We start from the raw sequence: 10,731 nt of genomic DNA on the forward strand, positions 1-10,731 counted from the left end.
ACTTTTGGCAACTTTTTATGCTATTTTTGGGACTAACATATTGATCCAGTGCCCAGTGCCAGTTCCTGTTTGTTGCATGTTTTTTGTTTCGCAGAATATCCATATCAAACGGACTCCAAACAGGATAAAAACTGATGGAGTTTTTTTGGAATATATATGATTTTTGGGAAGAAAAATCCACGCGAGACGATGCCCGAGGGGGCCACGAGGCAGGGGACGCGCCCCTGACCCTCGTGGCCACCCCGTAAGGCGGTTGGTGGCCTTCTTTCGCCGCAAGAAAGCTAATATCCAGATAGATATCGTGTTAAAATTTCAGCCCAATCGGAGTTACGGATCTCCGGGAATATAAGAAACGGTGAAGGGTAGAATCTCACAACGCAGAAACAGAGAAAGACAGAGACAGAGAGACAGATCCAATCTCGGAGGGGCTCTCTCCCCTCCCATGCCATGGAGGCCAAGGACCAGAGGGGAAACCTTTCTCCCATCTAGGGAGGAGGTCAATAAATAAGAAGACGAAGGGCCCCCCTCTCCCCTTCTCTTCCAGTGGCGCCGGAACGCTGCCGTGGCCATCATCATCACCGCAATCTTCACCAACAACTTCACCGCCATCATCACCAACTCTTCCCCCTCTATGCAGCAGTGTAACCTCTCTCTTACCCGCTGTAATCTCTACTTAAACATGGTGCTCAACGCTATATATTATTTCCCAATGATGTATGGCTATCCTATGATGTTTGAGTAGATCCGTTTTGTCCTATGGGCTATTTGATGATCAAGATTGGTTTGAGTTGCATGTTTTATTATTGGTGTTTCCTATGGTGCTCTCCGTGCCGCACAAGCGTGAGGGATCCCCGATACATTCATGATTCGCTTATAGTGGGTTGCGTGAGTGACTGAAACACAAACCCGAGTAAGGGGGTTGTTGCGTATGGGATAAAGAGGACTTGATACTTTAATGCTATGGTTGGGTTTTACCTTAATGATCTTTAGTAGTTGCGGATGCTGGCTAGAGTTCCAATCATAAGTGCATATGATCCAAGTAGATAAAGTATGTTAGCTTATGCCTCTCCCTCAAATAAAATTGCAATAATGATTACCGGTCTAGTTATCGATTGCCTAGGGACAAATAACTTTCTCGTAACAAAAAGCTCTTTACTAAAACTAGCTTAGTTGTGTCTTTATCTAAACAGCCCCTAGCTTTTATTTACGTGCTCTTTATTATCTTGCAAACCTATCCAAAAACACCTACAAAGTATTTCTAGTTTTGTACTTGTTCTAGGTAAAGCGAACGTTAAGCGTGCGTAGAGTTGTATCGGTGGTCGATAGAACTTGAGGGAATATTTGTTCTACCTTTAGCTCCTTGTTGGGTTCGACACTCTTACTTATCGAAAACTGTTGCGATCCCCTATACTTGTGGGTTATCACGGAGCCGCCACCAAGCCCTAAACTCTCTCGGGAGGGCTGATCTGGAGTCCGTTCTGGGCTCCGGAGAGGGGAATCCGTCGCCATCGTCATCATCAACCTTCCTCCATCACCAATTTCATGACGCTCACTGCTACCTCTTGAGCACTGCGTTGGATTTCCTCGAAGAGGAGAGGATGATGAAGCAAAGTAGCGTAAGTATTTCCCTCAGTTTTTGAGAACCAATGTATCAATCCAGTAGGAGGCTACGCGTGAGTCCCTCGTACCTACACAAAAACAATAGCTCAACGCAACCAACGCGCTTAGGGGTTGTCAATCCCTTCACGGTCACTTACGAAAGTGAGATCTGATAGAGATGATAAATAATATTTTTGGTATTTTTGGTATAGAGATGCAAAGTAAAAAGTAAAACCAAAGTAAAAGCAAAGCAATAATAAAGTGATGGAGATTGATATGATGACTAAGAGACCCGGGGGCCATAGGTTTCACTAGTGGCTTCTCTCAAGAGCATAAGTATTCTATGGTGGGTGAACAAATTACTGTTGAGCAATTGACAAAATTGAGCATAGTTATGAGAATATCTAGGTATGATCATGTATATAGGCATCACGTCCGAGACAAGTAGACCGACTCCTGCCTGCATCTACTACTATTACTCCACTCATCAACCGCTATCCAGCATGCATCTAGAGTATTAAGTTAAAAACAGAGTAACGCCTTAAGCAAGATGACATGATGTAGAGGGGTAATTTCATGTAATATGATAAAAAACATCTTGTTATCCTCGATGGCAACGATACAATACGTGTCTTGCTGCCCCTTCTGTCACTGGGAAAGGACACCGCAAGATCGAACCCAAAGCTAAGCACTTCTCCCATGGCAAGAAAAACCAATCTAGTAGGCCAAACCAAACTGATAATTCGAAGAGACTTGCAAAGATAACCAATCATACATAAAAGAATTCAGAGAAGATTCAAATATTATTCATATATAGACTTGATCATAAACCCACAATTCATCGGTCTCAACAAACACACCGCAAAAAGAAAATTACATCGAATAGATCTCCACGAGAGAGGGGGAGAACATTGTATTGAGATCCAAAAAGAGAGAAGAAGCCATCTAGCTATTAACTATGGACCCGTAGGTCTGAAATAAACTACTCACACTTCATCGGAGGGGCTTGGATGATGATGTAGAAGCCCTCCGTGATCGATGCCCCCTCCGGCGAAGCTCCGGAACAGGCCCCAAGATGGGATCTCGTGGATACAGAAAGTTGCGGCGGTGGAATTGAAGGAAATATGCCCTAGAGGCAATAATAAAGTTATTATTTATTTCCTCATATCATGATAAATGTTTATTATTCATGCTAGAATTGTATTAACCGGAAACATAATACATGTGTGAATACATAGACAAACAGAGTGTCACTAGTATGCCTCAACTTGACTAGCTCGTTGATCAAAGATGGTTAAGTTTCCTAACCATAGACATGAGTTGTCATTTGATTAACAGGATCACATCATTAGGAGAATGATGTGATTGACTTGACCCATTCCATTAGCTTAGCACTTGATCGTTTAGTTTGTTGCTATTGCTTTCTTCATGACTTATACATGTTCCTATGACTATGAGATTATGCAACTCCTGTTTACCGGAGGAACACTTTGTGTGCCACCAAACATCACAACATAACTGGGTGATTATAAAGGTGATCTAAAGGTGTCTCCAAAGGTACTTGTTGGGTTGGCGTATTTCGAGATTAGGATTTGTCACTCCGATTGTCGGAGAGGTATCTCTGGGCCCACTCGGTAATGCACATCACTATAAGCCTTGCAAGCATTGCAACTAATGAGTTAGTTGCGGGATGATGTATTACGGAATGAGTAAACAGACTTGCCGGTAACGAGATTGAACTAGGTATTGAGATACCGACGATCGAATCTCGGGCAAGTAACATACCGATGACAAAGGGAACAACGTATGTTGTTATGCGGTCTAACCGATAAAGATCTTCGTAGAATATGTAGGAGCCAATATGGGCATACAAGTCCCGCTATTGGTTATTGACCAGAGAGGTGTCTCGGTCATGCCTACATAGTTCTCGAACCCATAGGGTCCGCACGCTTAACGTTCGTTGACGATATAGTACTATGAGTTATGTATGTTGGTGACCGAATGTTGTTCGGAGTCCCAAATGAGATCACGGACATGACGAGGAGCTCCGTAATGGTTCGGAAGTAAAGATTCATATATTGGATGATATGGTTTGGCCAAGGGGTCAGGCCCATGGGGCTATAAGTCGGTGCAAAAGGAATTTTGCGGAGGCCAGGGGGCCAAACGCCGGAGACCCTAGCGTCTGGCCCTGGGCCAGACGCCAAGGATTGTGGTGTTTGGTCCTGGAGTCCGAGTGGGACTCTTGCCTTTCGGGCAAAACCGACTTTGAGGAGGCTTTTGCTCCAAGTTTCGACCCCATGGATCAACATATAAATAGAGGGGCAGGGCTTGCACCTAAAACACATGAAGAAACACCAAGCCGTGTGCCGACAACCCCGTCCCCTCTAGTTTATCCTCTGTCATAGTTTTCGTAGTGCTTAGGCGAAGCCCTATGGAGATTGTTCTTCACCAACACCGTCACCACGCTGTCGTGCTGCTGGAACTCATCTACTACTTCACCCCTCTTGCTGGATCGAGAAGGCGAGGATGTCACCGAGCCGAACGTGTGCAGAACTTGGAGGTGCCGTGCTTTCGGTACTTGGATCGGTCGGATCGTGAAAACGTACGACTACATCAACCGCGTTGATATAACGCTTCCGCAAATGGTCTACAAGGGTATGTAGACAACACTGTCCCCTCTCGTTGCTATGCATCACCATGATCCTGCGTGTGCGTAGGAATTTTTTTGAAATTACTACGTTCCCCAACAGTGGCATCCGAGCCTGGTTTTATGCGCAGATGTCATATGCACGAGTAGAACACAAGTGATTTGTGGGCGATATAAGTCATACTGCTTACCAGCATGTCATACTTTGGTTCGGCGGTATTGTTGGATGAAGCGGCCCGGACCGACATTACGCGTACGCTTACGCGAGACTGGTTCTACCGACTTGCTTTGCACACAGGTGGCTGGCGGGTGTTAGTTTCTGCAACTTTAGTTGAACCGAGTGTGGCTACGCCCGGTCCTTGCGAAGGTTAAAACAACACCAACTTGACGAACTATCGTTGTGGTTTTGATGCGTAGGTAAGAACGGTTCTTGCTAAGCCCATTAGCAGCCACGTAAAACTTGCAACAACAAAGTAGAGGACGTCTAACTTGTTTTTGCAGGACATGTTGTGATGTGATATGGTCAAGACATGATGCTAAATTTTATTGTATGGGATGATCATGTTTTGTAACCGAGTTATCAGCAACTGGCAGGAGCCATATGGTTGTCGCTTTATTGTATGCAATGCAATCGCCCTGTAATGCTTTACTTTATCGCTAAGCGGTAGCGATAGTCGTACCAGCATAAGATTGGCGAGACGACAACGATGCTACGATGGAGATCAAGGTGTCGCGCCGGTGACGATGGTAATCATGACGGTGCTTCGGAGATGGAGATCACAAGCACAAGAAGATGATGGCCATATCATATCACTTATATTGATTTCATGTGATGTTTATCTTTTATGTATCTTATCTTGCTTTGATTGACGGTAGCATTATAAGATGATCTCTCACTAAATTATCAAGGTATAAGTGTTCTCCCTGAGTATGCACCGTTGCGGAAGTTCTTCGTGCTGAGACACCACGTGATGATTGGGTGTGATAGGCTCTATGTTCAAATACAATGGGTGCAAAACAGTTGCACACGCGGAATACTCAGGTTAAACTTGACGAGCCTAGCATATAACAGATATGGCCTCGGAACACGGAGACCGAAAGGTCGAGCATGAATCATATAGTAGATATGATCAACATAGTGATGTTCACCATTGAAACTACTCCATCTCACGTGATGATCAGACATGGTTTAGTTGATTTGGATCACGTGATCACTTAGAGGATTAGAGGGATGTCTATCTAAGTGGGAGTTCTTAAGTAATATGATTAATTGAACTTAAATTTATCATGATCTTAGTCCTGGTAGTATTAGCATATCTATGTTGTAGATCAATAGCTCGCGTTTAGCTCCCCTGTTTTATTTTTGATATGTTCCTAGAGTAAACTAAGTTGAAAGATGTTAGTAGCAATGATGCGGATTGGATCCGTGATCTGAGGTTTATCCTCATTGCTGCATAGAAGAATTATATCCTTGATGCACCGCTAGGTGACAAACCTATTGCAGGAGCAGATGCAGATGTTACGAACGTTTGCCTAGCTCAATATGATGACTACTTGATAGTTTAGTGCACCATGCTTAAACGGCTTAGAATCGGGACTTCAAAGACGTTTTGAACGTCATGGACCATATGAGATGTTCCAGGAGTTGAAGTTAATATTTCAAGCAAATACCCGAGTTGAGAGATATGAAGCCTCCAACAAGTTCTATAGCTAAAAGATGGAGGAGAATAGCTCAAGCAGTGAGCATGTGCTCAGATTGTCTGGGTACTACAATCGCTTGAATCAAGTGGGAGTTAATCTTCCAGATAAAATAGTGATTGACAGAATTCTCTAGTCACCATCACCAAGTTAGTAGAACTTTGTGATGAACTATAATATGCAAGGGATAACGGAAACGATTCCCAAGCTCTTCGTGATGCTGAAATCGACGGAGGTAGAAATCAAGAAAAACATCAAGTGTTGATGGTAAACAAAACCACTAGTTTCAAGTAAAGGGACAAAGGGAAGAAAGGGGAACTTCAAGAAAAACGGCAAGCAAGTTGTTGCTCAAGTGAAAAAAACCAAGTCTAAACCTAAGCCTGAAACTGAGTGCTTCTACTGCAAAGGAACTGGTCACTGGAAGCGGAACTACCCAAGCAATTAGCGGATAAGAAGGATGGCAAAGTGAACATAGATATATTTGATATACATGTTATTGATGTGTACTTTACTAGTGTTTATAGCAACCCCTCAGTATTTGATACTAGTTCAGTTGCTAAGAATAGTAACTCGAAACGGGAGTTGCAAAATGAACAGAGACTAGTTAAGGGTGAAGTGGCGATGTGTATTGGAAATGGTTCCAAGATTGATATGATCATCATCGCACACTCCCTATACTTTCAGGATTAGTGTTAAACCTAAAATAAATGTTATTCAGTGTTTGCGTTGAGCATGAATATGATTGGATCATGTTTATTGCAATACAGTTATTCATGTAAGTTAGAGAATAATTGTTGTTCTGTTTACATGAATAAAACCTTATATGGTCATACACCCAACAAAAATGGTTTGTTGGATCTCGATCGTGGTGATACACATTTTCATAATATTGAAGCCAAAAGATGCAAAGTTAATAATGATAGTGCAACTTATTTATGGCACTGTCGTTTAGGTCATATTGGTGTAAAGCGCATGAAGAAAATCCATGCTGAATGGCTTTTAGAATCACTTGATTATAAATCAGTTGATGCTTGCGAACCATGCCTCATGGGCAAGATGACTAAGACTCTGTTCTCCGGAACAATGGAGCGAGCAACAGATTTGTTGGAAATCATACATACTGATGTATGTGGTCCGATGAATATTGAGGCTCACGGCAGGTATCATTATTTTCTGATCTTTACAGATGATTTGAGCAGATATGAGTATATCTACTTGATGAAACACAAGTCTGAAACATTTGAAAAGTTCAAAGAATTTTAGAGTGAAGTGGAGAATCATCGTAACAAAAATAAAAGTTTCTACGATATGATCGCAGAAGTAAAATATTTGAGTTACGAGTTTGGCCTTCAGTTAAAACAATGTGAAATAGTTTCTCTACTCATGCCACCTGGAACACCACGGCGTAATGGTGTGTCCGAACGTCATAACCGTACTTTATTTGATATAGTGCAATCTATGATGTTTCTTACCGATTTACCACTATTGATTTGGGGTTATGCATTAGAGACAGTTGCATTCACGTTAAATAGGGCACCATCTAAATCCATTGAGACGACACCATATGAACTATGGTTTGGCAAGAAACCTAAGTTGTCGTTTCTTAAAGTTTGAGGTTGCAATGCTTATGTGAAAAAGTTTCAACCTGATAAGCTCAAACCCAAATCAGAGAAATGCGTCTTCATAGGATACCCAAAAGAAAAATGTTGGGTACACCTTCTATCACAGATCCGAAGGCAAGATATGCATTGATGAGAATGGATCCTTTCTAGAGAAGGAGTTTCTCTCGAAAGAAGTGAATGGGAGGAAAGAAGAACTTGATGAGGTAACTGTACCTGCTCCCTTATTGGAAAGTAGTTCATCACAGAAAACTGTTCATGTGATTACTACACCAATTAGTGAGGAAGCTAATGATGATGATCATGTAACTTCAGATCAAGTTACTACCGAACCTCGTAGGTAAACCAGAGTGAGATCCACACCAGAGTGGTATGGTAATCCTGTTCTGGAGGTCATGTTACTTGACCATGACAAACCTACAAACTATGAGGAAGCGATGATGAGCCCAGATTCCACGAAATGGCTTGAGGCCATGAAATCTGAGATGAGATCCATGTATGAGAACAAAGTATGGACTTTGATTGACTTGCCCAATGATTGGCGAGCCATTGAGATTAAATGGATCTTCAAGAGGAAGACGGACGCTTATAGTAGTGTTACTATCTACAAAGCTAGAATTGTCGCAAAAAGGTTTTCGACAAGTTCAAGGTGTTGACTACGATGAGAGTTTCTCACTCGTATCTATGCTTAAGTCTGTCTGAATCATGTTAGCAATTGCCACATTTTATGAAATCTGGCAAATGGATAAACAAAATTACATTCCTTAATGGATTTATTAAAGAAGAGTTGTATATGATGCAACAAGAAAGTTTTGTCAATCCTAAAGGTGCTAACAAAATATGCAAGCTCCAGCGATCCATCTATGGACTGGTGCAAGCATCTCGGAGTTGGAATATACGCTTTGATAAGTTGATCAAAGCATATAGTTTTATACAGACTTGCGGTGAAGCCTGTATTTACAAGAAAGTGAGTGGGAGCACTATAACATTTCTGATAAGTATATGTGAATGACATATTGTTGATCGGAGATAATGTAGAATTATTCTGCAAAGCATAAAGGAGTGTTGGAAAGGAGTTTTTCAAAGAAAGACCTTAGTGAAGCTGCTTACATGTTGAGCATCAAGATCTATAGAGATAGACCAAGACGCTTGATAAGTTTTTCAATGAGTACATACCTTGACGAGATTTTGAAGTAGTTCAAAATGGAACAATCAAAGAAAGAGTTCTTGCCTGTGTTACAAGGTGTGAAACTGAGTAAGACTCAAAGCCCGACCACGGCAGAAGATAGAAAGAGAATGAAAGTCATTCCCTATGCCTTGGCCATAGGTTCTATAAAATATGCCATCTGTGTACCAGACCTATTGTATACCCTGCCCTGAGTTTGGCAAGGGAGTACAATAGTGATCTAGGAGTAGATCACTGGACATTGGTCAAAATTATCCTTAGTGGAATAAGGATATGTTTCTCGATTATGGAGGTGACAAAAGGTTCGTCGTAAAGGGTTACGTGGATGCAAGTTTTGACACTGATCGAAATGACTCAAAGTCTCAATCTGGATACATATTGAAAGTGGGAGCAATAAGCTAGAGTAGCTCCGTGCAGAGCATTGTTGACATAGAAATTTGCAAAATACTTACGGATCTGAATGTGGCAGACCTGTTGACTAAACTTCTCTCACAAGAAAAACATGATCACACCTTAGTACTCTTTGGGTGTTAATCACATATCGATGTGAACTAGATTATTTACTCTAGTAAACCCTTTGGGTGTTGGTCACATGACGATGTGAACTATGGGTGTTAATCACATGGTGATGTGAACTATTGATGTTAAATCACATGGCGATGTGAACTAGATTATTGACTCTAGTGCAAGTGGGAGACTGAAGGAAATATGCCCTAGAGGCAATAATAAAGTTATTATTTATTTCCTCATATCATGATAAATGTTTATTATTCATGCTAGAATTGTATTAACCGGAAACATAATACATGTGTGAATACATAGACAAACAGAGTGTCACTAGTATGCCTCTACTTGACTAGCTCGTTGATCAAAGATGGTTAAGTTTCCTAACCATAGAAATGAGTTGTCATTTGATTAACGGGATCACATCATTAGGAGAATGATGTGATTGACTTGACCCATTCCGTTAGCTTAGCACTTGATCATTTAGTTTGTTGCTATTGCTTTCTTCATGACTTATACATGTTCCTATGACTATGAGATTATGCAACTCCCGTTTACCGGAGGAACACTTTGTGTGCCACCAAACATCACAACGTAACTGGGTGATTATAAAGGTGCTCTATAGGTGTCTCCAAAGGTATTTGTTGGGTTGGCGTATTTCGAGATTAGGATTTGTCACTCCGATTGTCGGAGAGGTATCTCTGGGCCCACTCGGTAATGCACATCACTATAAGCCTTGCAAGCATTGCAACTAATGAGTTAGTTGTGGGATGATGTATTACGGAACGAGTAAAGAGACTTGCCAGTAACGAGATTGAACTAGGTATTGAGATACCAACGATCGAATCTCGGGCAAGTAACATACCGATGACAAAGGGAACAACGTATGTTGTTATGCGGTCTGACCGATAAAGATCTTTGTAGAATACGTAGGAGCCAATATGGGCATCCAGGTCCCGCTATTGGTTATTGACCAGAGAGGTGTCTCGTTCATGTCTACATAGTTCTCGAACCCGTAGGGTCCGCACGCTTAATGTTCGTTGACGATATAGTACTATGAGTTATGTATGTTGGTGACCGAATGTTGTTCGGAGTCCCGGATGAGATCACGGACATGACGAGGAGCTCCGTAATGGTCCGGAGGTAAATATTCATATATTGGATGATATGGTTTGGTCAAGGGGTCAGGCCCATGGGGCTATAAGTCGGTGCAAAAGGAGTTTTGCGGAGGCCAGGGGGCCAAACGCCGGAGACCCTGGTGTCTGGCCCTCGGCCAGACGCCGAGGCCCATGGTGTCTGGGCCAGACGCCAAGGATTGTGGCGTTTGTTCCTGGAGTCCGAGTGGGACTCTTGCCTTTCGGGAAAAACTGACTTTGAGGAGGCTTTTGCTCCAAGTTTTGACCCCAGGGCTCAACATATAAATAGAGGGGCAGGGCTAGCACCAAAAATACATCAAGAAACACCAAGCCGTGTGCCGG

This window comes from Triticum urartu, chromosome 7 (assembly GCF_003073215.2).
Source record: "Triticum urartu cultivar G1812 chromosome 7, Tu2.1, whole genome shotgun sequence".
NCBI lineage: Eukaryota > Viridiplantae > Streptophyta > Magnoliopsida > Poales > Poaceae > Triticum > Triticum urartu.